The sequence below is a fragment of the Eretmochelys imbricata genome, chromosome 1 (genome assembly GCF_965152235.1).
Source record: "Eretmochelys imbricata isolate rEreImb1 chromosome 1, rEreImb1.hap1, whole genome shotgun sequence".
NCBI lineage: Eukaryota > Metazoa > Chordata > Testudines > Cheloniidae > Eretmochelys > Eretmochelys imbricata.
Genome location: NC_135572.1, coordinates 97,381,922 through 97,393,828, shown reverse-complemented (window position 1 = coordinate 97,393,828; position 11,907 = coordinate 97,381,922).

Sequence of the window (11,907 nt, the reverse complement as noted above, 5' to 3'; positions counted from 1 at the left end):
GGAACCCCGACCAGGGGTATTCTATCTGCTTCCCAAGATCCATAAATCTGGGAATCCTGGATGCCCCATCATCTCCGGCATTGGCACCCTGACAGCAGGATTGTCTGGGTATGTAGACTCCCTCCTCAGGCCCTAGGCTACCAGCACTCCCAGCTATCTTCGAGACACCACTGACTTCCTGAGGAAACTACAATCCATCGGTGATCTTCCTGAAAACACCATTCTCGCCACTATGGATGTAGAAGCCCTCTACACCAACATTCCACACAAAGATGGACTACAAGCCGTCAGGAACAGTATCCCCGATAATGTCATGGCAAACCTGGTGGCTGAACTTTATGACTTTGTCCTTACCCATAACTATTTCACATTTGGGGACAATGTATACCTTCAAATCAGCGGCACTGCTATGGGTACCCGTATGGCCCCACAGTATGCCAACATTTTTATGGCTGACTTAGAACAACGCTTCCTTAGCTCTTGTCCCCTAACACCCCTACTCTACTTGCATTACATTAATGACATCTTCATCATCTGGACCCATGGAAAAGAAGCCCTTGAGGAATTCCACCATGACTTCAACAATTTCCATCCCACCATCAGCCTCAGCCAAGACCAATCCACACAAGCAGTCCATTTCCTGGACACTACTGTGCTAATAAGTGATGGTCACATAAACACCACCGTATACCAAAAACCTACTGACCACTATACTTACCTACATGCCTCCAGCTTCCATCCAGGACACACCACATGATCCATTGTCTACAGCCAAGCTCTAAGATACAACCGCATTTGCTCCAATTACTCAGACAGAGACAAACACCTACAAGATCTCTATCAAGCATTCTTAAAACTATAGTACCCACCTGTTGAAGTGAAAAAACAGATTGACAGAGCCAGAAGAGTACCCAGAAGTCACCTACTACAGGACAGGCCCAACGGAGAAAATAACAGAACGCCACTAGCTGTCACCTTCAGCCCCCAACTAAAACCTCTCCAGTGCATCACAGATTTACAACCTATCCTGAAAAATGATCCCTCACTCTCACAGACCTTGGGAGACAGACCAGTCCTCGCTTAAAGACAGCCCCCCAACCTGAAGCAAATACTCTCCAGTAACCACACACCACACAACAAAAACACTAACCCAGGAACCTATCCTTGCAACAAAGCCCGATGCCAACTCTGTCGACATATTTATTCAAGTGACACCATCATAGGACCTAATCACATTAGCCACACCATCAGGGGCTCGTTCACCTGCACATCTACCAATGTGATATATGCCATCATGTGCTAGCAATGCCCCTCTGCCATGTACATTGCCAAACTGGACAGTCTCTACACAAAAGAATAAATGGACACAAATCTGACATCAGGAATCATAACATTCGAAAAACGGTAGGAGAACACTTCAACCTCTCTGGCCACTCAGTAAAAGATTTAAGGATGGCAATTTTGCAACAGAAAAGTTTCAAAAATAGACTCCAACGAGAAACTGCTGAGCTTGAATGAATATGCAAACTAGATACCATTAACTTGGGTTTGAATAGAGACTGGGAGTGGCTGGGTTATTACACATATTTAATCTATTTCCCTAAATTAAGTATCCTCACACCTTCTTGTCAACTGTCGAAATGGGCCATCTTGATTATCACTATCTCCTGCTAATAGCTCATCTTAATGTATTAGCCTCTCAGAGTTTGCATGGTAACTTCCAACTTATCTGTATGTGTGTATATATATATATATATCTTCTTACTATATGTTCCATTCTATGCATCCAATGAAGTGGGCTGTAGCCCACGAAAGCTTATGCTCTAATAAATGTTAGTCTCTAAGGTGCCACAAGTACTCTTGTCTATCTTTGGTAATTTTAAATTGCCTTTTGCCTTGGTCTCCTGCTTCTTCCCATCACCAAAATGGGTGGAGAGAGAGGGGAGAGAGAAAAGGAGTCCTTGTGGCACCTTAGAGACTAACCAATTTATTTGAGCATGAGCTTTCGTGAGCTACAGCTCACTTCATCAGATGCATACCGTGGAAACTGCAGAGTCAGTTCAAGAAACACCTAGTGTTGGATTATCCAAGATGGTACAATCTAGGATCACACTGAGAGCTAATTCATAGATTATAAAGCCAGAGGGGACCATTGTGATCATCCAGTGTGACCTCTAAAACACAGGCCACAGAACTTCCACCAAAATAATTTTGAGAGCGTATCTTGATTCAAAATGTTCCAGTCATGGAGAATCCACCATGACTCTTGGTAAATTGTTCCAATGGTTAATTATCCTCTCTGTTAAAAATTTACGCCTTGTTTCTAGTCTGAATTTGTCTAGCTTCAACTTCCAGCAATTGGATCATGTTATACCTTTCTCTGATAGATTGAAGAGTCCATTATCATCCATTTGTTCTCCATGTAGGTACTTAAAGACTAATCACCCTTTAACCTTCTCTTTGTTAAGCTAAAGAAATAGACTCAAGGAGCCAAGGCCAGTGCAAGGATATTTTGCGCCCTAGGCGAAACTTCCACCTTGTGCTCCCACCCCCCCCCAGAAAACTAGCAAACTTAACATTATAAACAGCCTGTCAGAATGGGTAATGGATGTTGTAATGTTTCTTTTTTACCTTTTAAGGCATTTCAATTGTTTGCCATTGCCTCTGATGGTGTCCCATTCAAAGTCTTACTATTGTGCAAAGCTAAACAATTGGGCCTTGCATTGCATCACCAGCCAGGTTAGGCAGGGTGACAAATCCCCCTTGCCCCAAAGGGCCATTATCCCCTGGTGATTAATTTCTACTCCAAGTCTGTAAAGCAGACTTTTAAGGTAAATACATCATTCCTTCAATATTACCCATGCACACATCTCACAAAGATTCTCACTCTTGACAAGTTACCAGCCTTGTGTAGATCCCTTCCACATTCCTCTTTGTGGGTAACTGCCCTGTAAGATACGTGTGGGGTGCAGTGAGTTTGTCAGGCCTGTGGTGACAGCTATTTGTGAAGATCAGGGGGCTCTTTGCTAAGGGGTGCTGGTGTCACAGTGAGCTTGGGGTGGCTGACAGTATGGGGCAGGGCACTGAGGCTGGTGGGGCAGGTAACATTCACTGGGCTGGGGGGCAGGCAGTGCCGGGATGGGGCAGGGGCAGGTACCTGTCAGTCTCCAGTGCTCAGGCCGCGCCAGGGCCAGCAGCCTCTTCACCTCGGAGTCTCCCCCTCTCCTCCTCCTCCTCTCAGGCTCCCCGGCCGCTACAACCGCGGCTGCCAGTGAAGACACAGGCGGGGGCGCCACCATGGAGGGGACACAAGGGGCCGGGCTCAGCTGGGCCCTGCACCTGCCGGCCAAGAGCAGCAGGAACCAGGCACCGCTCAGGGGGAGCTGGGCGGCCCGAGCCTAGGGTGCCTATGCTCCCCGCCTGCCCCTGCTGCTGCGGAGGCTGCCGCCACCTTGGGCTCGGGCAGCCCCCGGTTCCTGCTGCTCTCGGCCAGCAGGTGCGGGGCCTCAGCAAAGCCTGGCCCCTTGCGTCTCCTCCATGGTGGCACCCCCCGCCCACGTCCTCCTGGGCAGCTGCAGCGGCTGGAGAGCATGAGAAGAGGAGTGGCCCCTGTGCAAGTGGGGGAGACTCTGAGGTGAAGAGGCTGCTGGCCCTGGCGCGGCCTGAGCACTGGAGACTGACAGGTACCTGCCCCTAAGCAATAGTGTAAAAAAAATTTTGGGGCACCACTTTTTGGTGCCCCCAAATCTTGGCGCCCTAGGTGGCTGCCTAGTTAGCCTAGTGGTTACACCAGCCCTGCAAGGAGCTCAGTCACTATAAGGCATGTTTTCTAACTTTCATCATTCTCATTTTCTAACTTTCATCATTCTCCTGGCTCTTCTGTAAGCCCACTCCAATGTATTGTGGACATCACAATTGGACACAGTAATCCAACAGATAAATTAACCTCTCTGTTCCTACTCAAGATATCTGTTTATGCATCCAAGGATCACATTAGCCCTTTTGTTCACAATGTCACATGATAATTGTTCTGTTTACAGTTGCTGCTGGAACTGGCCCACCTTGATTATCACTACAAAAGCCCCCCCCCCCCCCCCGCTCCCCCCCGCCGGCTCTCCTGCTGGTAATAGCTCACCTTAAGTGATCACTCTCATTACAGTGTGTATGGTAACACCCATTGTTTCATGTTCTCTATGTATATAAATCTCCCCTCTGTATTTTCCACTGAATGCATCCGATGAAGTGAGCTGTAGATCACGAAAGCTTATGCTCAAATAAATTTGTTAGTCTCTAAGGTGCCACAAGTACTCCTTTTCTTTTTGTGAATACAGACTAACATGGCTGCTACTCTGAAACCTGTCATTGTAAAACCAGTTAGCCAGCTTTTAGTACATAGGGATGGTGTCCCTAGCGTCTGTTTGCCAGAAGCTTGGAATAGGCAACAGGGGCTGGATCACTTCATGATTACTTGCTCTGTTCATTCCCTCTGAAGCACCCAGTATTGGCCACTGTTGGAAGACAGGATACTGGGCTAGATGGACCATTGGTCTGACCCAGTATGGCTGCTTATATGTAATGTGTACCATGTTAATATTTTATTATTCTATTCAAGGCCGCGTTAATATTTTGTGGGCCACAGCCCCTAGACTGTGACCTTGCCCCCTGCTCTCTGCCCAGAGGCTCTGTCTGAGCTGTCTCTTCCCCCTCGCCCCCCAAAACCCTGCCCAAACTCCACCCCGAGGCTCTGCACCCAAGGCTTCACCCCTGCTCAGCCTCTTCCCCCTGAGGCCCCACCGACCACTTGCACAGCAGGGGAGGGAGCAGAGGAAAAAGTGGGGAACAAGGGAAGGAGGGGCGGAGAGGAGCAAGCCATGCGCCAGGCCTCAGGGAGGAAGAGGCTAAGCAAGGGTGAGACCTTAGGACAGATACCAGCAGAGCATGGGGAGGGGCCATGGTCTGGGCACCGGGGCTACTTTTGAGTTTGCACCTGGAGCCAATGGAAACCAGGTACTGATTCTATTTTTGAAAATCAAAATGGCATGTGGTACCAAGTCAAATGCTTTATGCCAAGACTAAGTATATTTTATAACTCCTTTACCAACCAAACTTGTAAACTCATAAAAAATATGAAGTTAATTGACAGGATGTATTTGCCATAAACCCATATTGATTGGCATTCATTATATTACGCGCCTTTAATTCTTGATTGAGTACATCAGCTGCTCCATTATCTTGCCCAGGATCAATATCAAACTGAGACTGTCACCGGGTTCCTTATTCACCATGGTGGAGGGCAGCTCATCTGGGGATTAGCATTGCTTGGTCTGACACCCCTTCTGGCTTTTCGCTTGCACTGCAGCCCCTCTCATTGTCTAGAAGTTGCAGTGCTTTGTCTTTGTAAATGGGGATGGCTCCCTCTTCATGGCTCGGCCCTCCAGCCAGGTTGCTCAGTGTTTTCCCCTTCCAGGGTGTCAAAGTCTCATCAGCCTGCCTGTCTGGGTATCATTCTCAGCAGTCCTCTAAGTCAAAGCCCTGCCATTTCCTCAAGTGCCTGATAGGGGAACCCAGGCCTGCCCTTTACTGCATATTCCAGCTCAGGGACCCTCTAATCAGCAGCCAAGGTCTGCTCCATCCCAAACCTTGATGCCGTTTCTCTGAGCCTTCTCCTGCTCCACCTCTATCAGGCTTCAGCTCCACCACCCTTCTAGTAAACTCTTGAATCCCAGGGCTTCTCCTCTCCCCCTGGGTTTCCTCCTTTCCCTCTCTAATGATCAGAGAGGGTGACTGCATCCCCTTTCTGCTGCTAACTTCCTGCCTTTGTACTAGCACTGCCGATTCCTTCTCCACAGAGCTGGGCTCCATCATCAATCAGGGGTTGCTTAACAAACCTTATTCCCCTCAGGTGTGGCCAGCAGGCTAACTGACGCCTTCTCAGCCTCATTAATCTTTTCCAGGCTAGTGTGGGGTGAACACCTCATCACACAGCCCGGTAATTACCTCTGTCATCCTATTTCCCCTTCTTAAATATTGGCACAACATTAGCTTGCTTCCAGTTCTCTGGAACTTCCCCAGTGTTCCAAGACTTATTGAAAAATCAATATTAACAGTCCAAGTTAATATTAACAGTGCAAGTTATCCGGACCTACTGACTTTAAAATATCTAACTTTAGTAGCGGTTGTTTAAAATCCTCCTGAGATACAAGTGGAATGGAAAAAGTCTCATCATATGATATGATGATATCATCTGTTCCCCCTACCCCTCCCAAAATACAGAACAGAATTTTTTATTGTATACTTCTGCCTTTTCTGGATTGACAATTCTACTATTTCCATTGAGTAATGGACCGATACTATTTTTGGGATTCTTTCTTGTTCCCAAAATATACTTTAAAAACTTCTTTTGTCCTTAATTCTGCTGGCCATAGATTTCTCCTTGTGTCCCTTTGTTTCCCTTATCAATGTTATACAGTTCCTAGTTTCTGATTTGTATTCATTACTGTCAGCTTCCCTTTTCTTCTGTTTTTATATATCATTCTTTAAAGCGGTCTTCATTTCCCCTCTAAATCAGGTTGTGTTTTTAACCAATATGGCCTAATTCCTCGATTGTGGCTTTGGGGGTATCTGGTAAGGTGTTCTTAAATGATTATCATTCACATTTTTCTGATTAAATATGGATTTCCCCCATGTTGAATGCAGCACTTCTTGAATCAGGAAGTGGTCATCTGCAATATTTAGAAATTCCAAGAATGTTTTAGTACCGGCAATATGAGACCTTGAGCTTATATTACTCAAATTGAAGTCTGTGTGAAGAAGCTCACATTGCACCTGTCCATGTTATGTCTGAGAGAAATTATATCAATTTCACATTTTCATTAAACTTTCAATTTAATGCATCATGAAATCAAAAATAAACCTGGCGATGTACATTGATTGTGTTTCTCATATTCTCATGCCAGGCCAAATCAAATGTTATTGTAACATTTCATTTCACACAAAGTATTCTTGGACATTTTGGCCCTTCTTGTTTGCTACTAATTGTTTCCGTCTGTGAAAAAAATTCACTATGGATCTGATCCAAAGCTCACTGAAGTCAATGGGAACCTTTCAATTAACCTTGGTTGGTTCTGGATCAGGCCCTACATTCACATTAGAAACAGTGAGTGAACTCCTGGCTTCATTGTTGTCAATGAGACCTTTGTCACAGACTTCAATGGGGCCAGGATTTCAATTTGTGAGCGTGAAGACATGCAGCACTGTATCTGTCAGATAGAGCTACTGCTGCTGCTAAACACAACAGTACTAGTGTTTCTAATATGCACACATGCACCACTCTGCCTCTAATTGGATTAGAGCATGATATACAGAAAATTGTTCCCTCATTAATTCTAGTGTTTGCAGTACTCAAATATGTACAACTATAATTGGTAGACAGGTATTCTCTTCAAAAATGGAGCAGTTATCTATGCCAGCAAAGAGAAACTTCATCTACAGTGGATAGGGAGATTATATCTTACAGCAGATGTTTGCTTCAGATCTTGCCATGCTATATGTTTCAAATACGGCAAGGCAGGCCTGATTGTTCAAGTAGTGCCAAGGTGAGGACAAAAATCAGTTTGCATTTTTAGCTTTGCGAGGTCCAGATAAATGCAACTAAAGACTAACTGAATTGTATTTAGTCTTTGCTCTAAATGCTGTTTGGCCTTCCTAGTTGCAGAAAAGTGGCAGGATTGAGAAGCCAGTTTTGAACGAAAGAACAATATAATAATCTAATAGTTTCATGAAAGCATCAACAGATTTTTGTCTACTCCACTCAACTACTAAATCTGGGGTTTTCAAAGGGGCCTAAAGGAGTAAGGGCGCAAAATCCCATTGAAATTCACTGGGATTTGGGGGCCTTATTCCCTAAGGCTGGGATTTTCAAAGGAGCCTAACTTATTTACGGGTGAGCCAATAAGAATTCATCCAGAATGAATACTTTTTCCCCCTAATCCTTTTCATGTGTTATAACATCTGATAGTCAAATATAGAGCAAGACAACAGAAAACAGAAAATCAAAGGAATTTCTCTTTCTGGGGTAATTTGATTTGGTTTTTCCCACTGATTAGAAGGAAATGTCCCTACCAACATTGGTAAAACATTGGCATATTTCTAGCTCCCCTGCATGAATGTAGATGCTTACTTTTCTATAGCATCCATGAAAAAGGATCAGATTTTTAAGTTGTGAACTTCATTTGTCAAAAAGCTATCTTTATCTTTTACTTTCATTGCTAATAAACTACCCCGATGGATAGGAAATAAATTGGCTGTAAAAGGCTTAGATCTGCTTGGCACAATGCAGCCAAAAAGCTTAAATAAGATTAATGCACAGAGGGCCAAATTCATCCTTTGTGTAACTCTATTGACTTAATTTGGCCATTTGTTTAACATTAGCAGTTCTTTTGTATCCTATCCTGTACCATATACATTTATTTTATAGCCAATCTTTAATTCCAACTGTATTCCATCATGCTTGATAGAATTAAATATCACAATTACAGGGAAGATAAGTAAAAATAATAAGAGAGAGAAACTAAGAGGTTTAAGTAAATGTGGAAAATATGTTTTCAATGGAGATTTCAAATAAGACAGGAAGTTGACAAAGTAAAGAAAAATAGAAAGGTTGTTCAGATAACAGGGGCTACAGAGAAAAACTTCTGACACAGATAGTAGTAAGAGTGTGTTGAAGGTCAAGGAAGAGGCCAGTGTTAACCAAGAAGAGGGAGCCAGAAAGGAGTCTGAATGCACTTTCTGCAGCAAGTCCATGGAGAGTTTTTTTTTAAAAAAAGGACACTGCTTTTTAACTGGATTTTGAAAATCCATGTGCATCATTTGAGTTTTCAGAGAAGATGGTTGATGTGGGTGCATGAGAAGGTAGCCAGTGTCATTTAGCACACGTTGGATCATGGGGACCTGGGTCCTCAGGTGGCCATAGACAAAGAAATTTCCATTACTGAGTTAATAGAGCATAGATGAGAATTTTAGCAGTTGTGGTGCTGAGGCACTGTTGTTCCTAAGGTGTGGTGGTCAAATTTGCAAATGTGAGAGGGCTATGGACAGTGGCAGTGCATGGCACAATAGAATGTATGAGTTCTGGAAGAAAAAAAGATCAAGTATGGTATTCTTCAATATCATTTACTTCCTCTATCAGGCAGCTGTAACCTGCCTTTGTAGGTAGAGGGACTCAAATGTCTTTAGTCGCTTATTAGTACAATTTTATAATCTTACTGTATGATCATGTCAAACCCTCCAAGAAAAAGTTTAACAAAAACTTAAAATACTAATAAAGAGAGAAAGTGGAATTTAGATCCATGTACATAAAAACGTTACCTAACAATTATTAAAAAGTTATAGATAAGCTTACAGGAGAACAGAAATATTTCTAACCATCTTACAAAATGTTAACCGTGACGAGCCCACTAAATAACTAACACAGAGAAACTAGGCTAGATTCAGTCCAGGATCTAGGCCAGCAAAAAGACAGCATAATGTAGGCAATAAAAAGTCTGCTATGAGGAGGCTTCAGTGGTGGAATGCAGGATTAGCCCCAAATTATATTATATTATATTAGCCCCAAATTATATTATATTATATTAGCCCCAAAAGTAGGTAATAAGACATGTGCAAGACAGCCATGAACACAATCTGGTTCAATATTTCCCATAGGCAGCCTCCGACAGCCCAATATATGTAAAGTGGCCTTCCCCTGGCAGTATACTTGAGCCAGGGCAGGAGCAATACTACCATCTGCCCTCCTTAGGGGTGGATCTCCTCCTGAAACACACTGGCTGAGCTGCTGGCAATGGTATAGTTTACAGCACTGGTTCCCAAACTTGTTCTGCCACTTGTGCAGGGAAAGCCCCTGGTGGGCCGGGCCGGTTTGTTTACCTGCTGTGTCCGCAGGTTCGGCCGATCGCGGCTCCCAGTGGCCGCGGTTCACTGCTCCAGGCCAATGGAGCTGCTGGAAGTGGCGTGGGCCGAGGGACGTACTGGCCACCGCTTCCAACGGCCCCCATTGGCCTGGAGCAGAGAACCGCGGCCACTGGGAGCCGCGATCGGCCGAACCTGCGGACACGGCAGGTAAACAAACCGGCCCAGCCCGCCAGGGGCTTTCCCCGCACAAGCGGTGGAACAAGTTTGGGAACCACTGGTTTACAGCATCGAGAAAACTGAACCTGTGACATTAAGTGCTCTCAAGTCCTGGTTCTTTTAGGCTGAGCCAGACTTACATATTTACATGATTCTGGTACCAAGCAAGGGAATACCCTTCAGCATTTTCTTAGTGAGCTGGTATGACAGTAGAGGCACCACTGGCATCTCCCAATTGGACAAAACTCAGAAAATTGGCCAAACTTATAGATAAGGATAAAATCTTACTAGAGCTATCCTGCTGGGTTCAGAGTAGCAATGAGACATCCTCTATAAATAGGGATAGGACATGTTTTTTCAGCCCTAACTTAGGCCTGAAGGCTTGTTTCTTATTAAGCTCTTCATTCCTGACTTCTCTGTAACCACCTGGAAACAGTAATTCTTAAGAATCAAATGGTAAAGAGAGCCAAGTATTCTCCTGGTATAGCAGACAGCAGAGATGACTGTGGGTACCTCTGGTAAGCTTCACTTGAGAGGGCAAACCCCAAAGAGTTCGTTCTGGCTTTTGTTTTAGCCCTTCTGTATGCATTGAACAAAGTTCCAAAAGTGGTTACTGTATTTCAGTTTTTCCAAGAGACCACCCCACTAAGTGAAGTCAAAGGCTTTCTCAACACTGAACTGCTCACAGCTCTTGGGACTTGCCTACCATCCCCGACAGACAAAACAACTTTATTTGATTTATGGCTGTGTATCATCCCTGAACAAACTCAGATTGGTCAGCAAAATATATTTATGCCAATGTGATGTGGTGGGGGCACCCCATCTAGTGCAGGGTAGGGGCACCCCATACTCCTTGCATGCAAAGGGGGAATTCCCAGCCCATGAATAGGTTCACTGCACTGTTCTAGGTCCCAGAGTTATAAAGCCTAATGGCTAAAGCCAATAGGATCACCCTTATCCACAGGATGCTAAGGCCTATTGGCCACAGTCAACTGGGTTGCCCTTATCAGGGTGGTAAGGTTTAGTGGCCAGAGACAATTGGGTGGCCCTTATCCTCAGGGCAGTAAGGCCTAGTGGCCAGAGTCAATTGATTAGCCTTATCCACAGGGTGGTAAGGCCTACTGACCAAAGTCAAGGAAAACAGGCTGCCACTTAGGTGTGGCCAGGGTAGGGGGACCCAGGTCCTCCCTGCTCCTACAAGTCCCAGCCCAGGACTCTGTCAGTGGTGAGGATCTCCACCACTGCGTCAGCCGCGATCTGACCACAATGAGCTGACTGGTCTCAGCCCTGCTGCTGGTGTCCCCCCGGGCTACCTCCTACTGTGTCTCTTGGAGTCATGGTCCAGGCATCTCCAGGGTCTCAGTACTCATCGGCACAGATTGTTCCCAGTGGTCTTGGGTTCTCCTGGACGTCCACTGGTGTCTGGGTCTCCACCTGGGTCTCAGCATTCCCAGCTTCCGCTGTTGGCACCTCTGGCGCTTCCTGGGCTGGAGCCTGCAGCAAGCATCCTTCCTCTTCAACTGTCATCTCAGACTGAGCTGGGATGCTTACTTTTAAACTACTGCTACACTTGTAGTATGCCCAGTAGGGTGTGGTGGGTGTGGCTTCCTCAATCCACAATGCAGAGTAACCCTTTCCAGTCTGAAGAAAAGGAGTCCTTGTGGCACCTTAGAGACTAACCAATTTATTTGAGCATGAGTTTTCGTGAGCTACAGCTCACTTCATCAGATGCATACCGTGGAAACTGCATCTGATGAAGTGAGCTGTAGCTCATGAAAACTC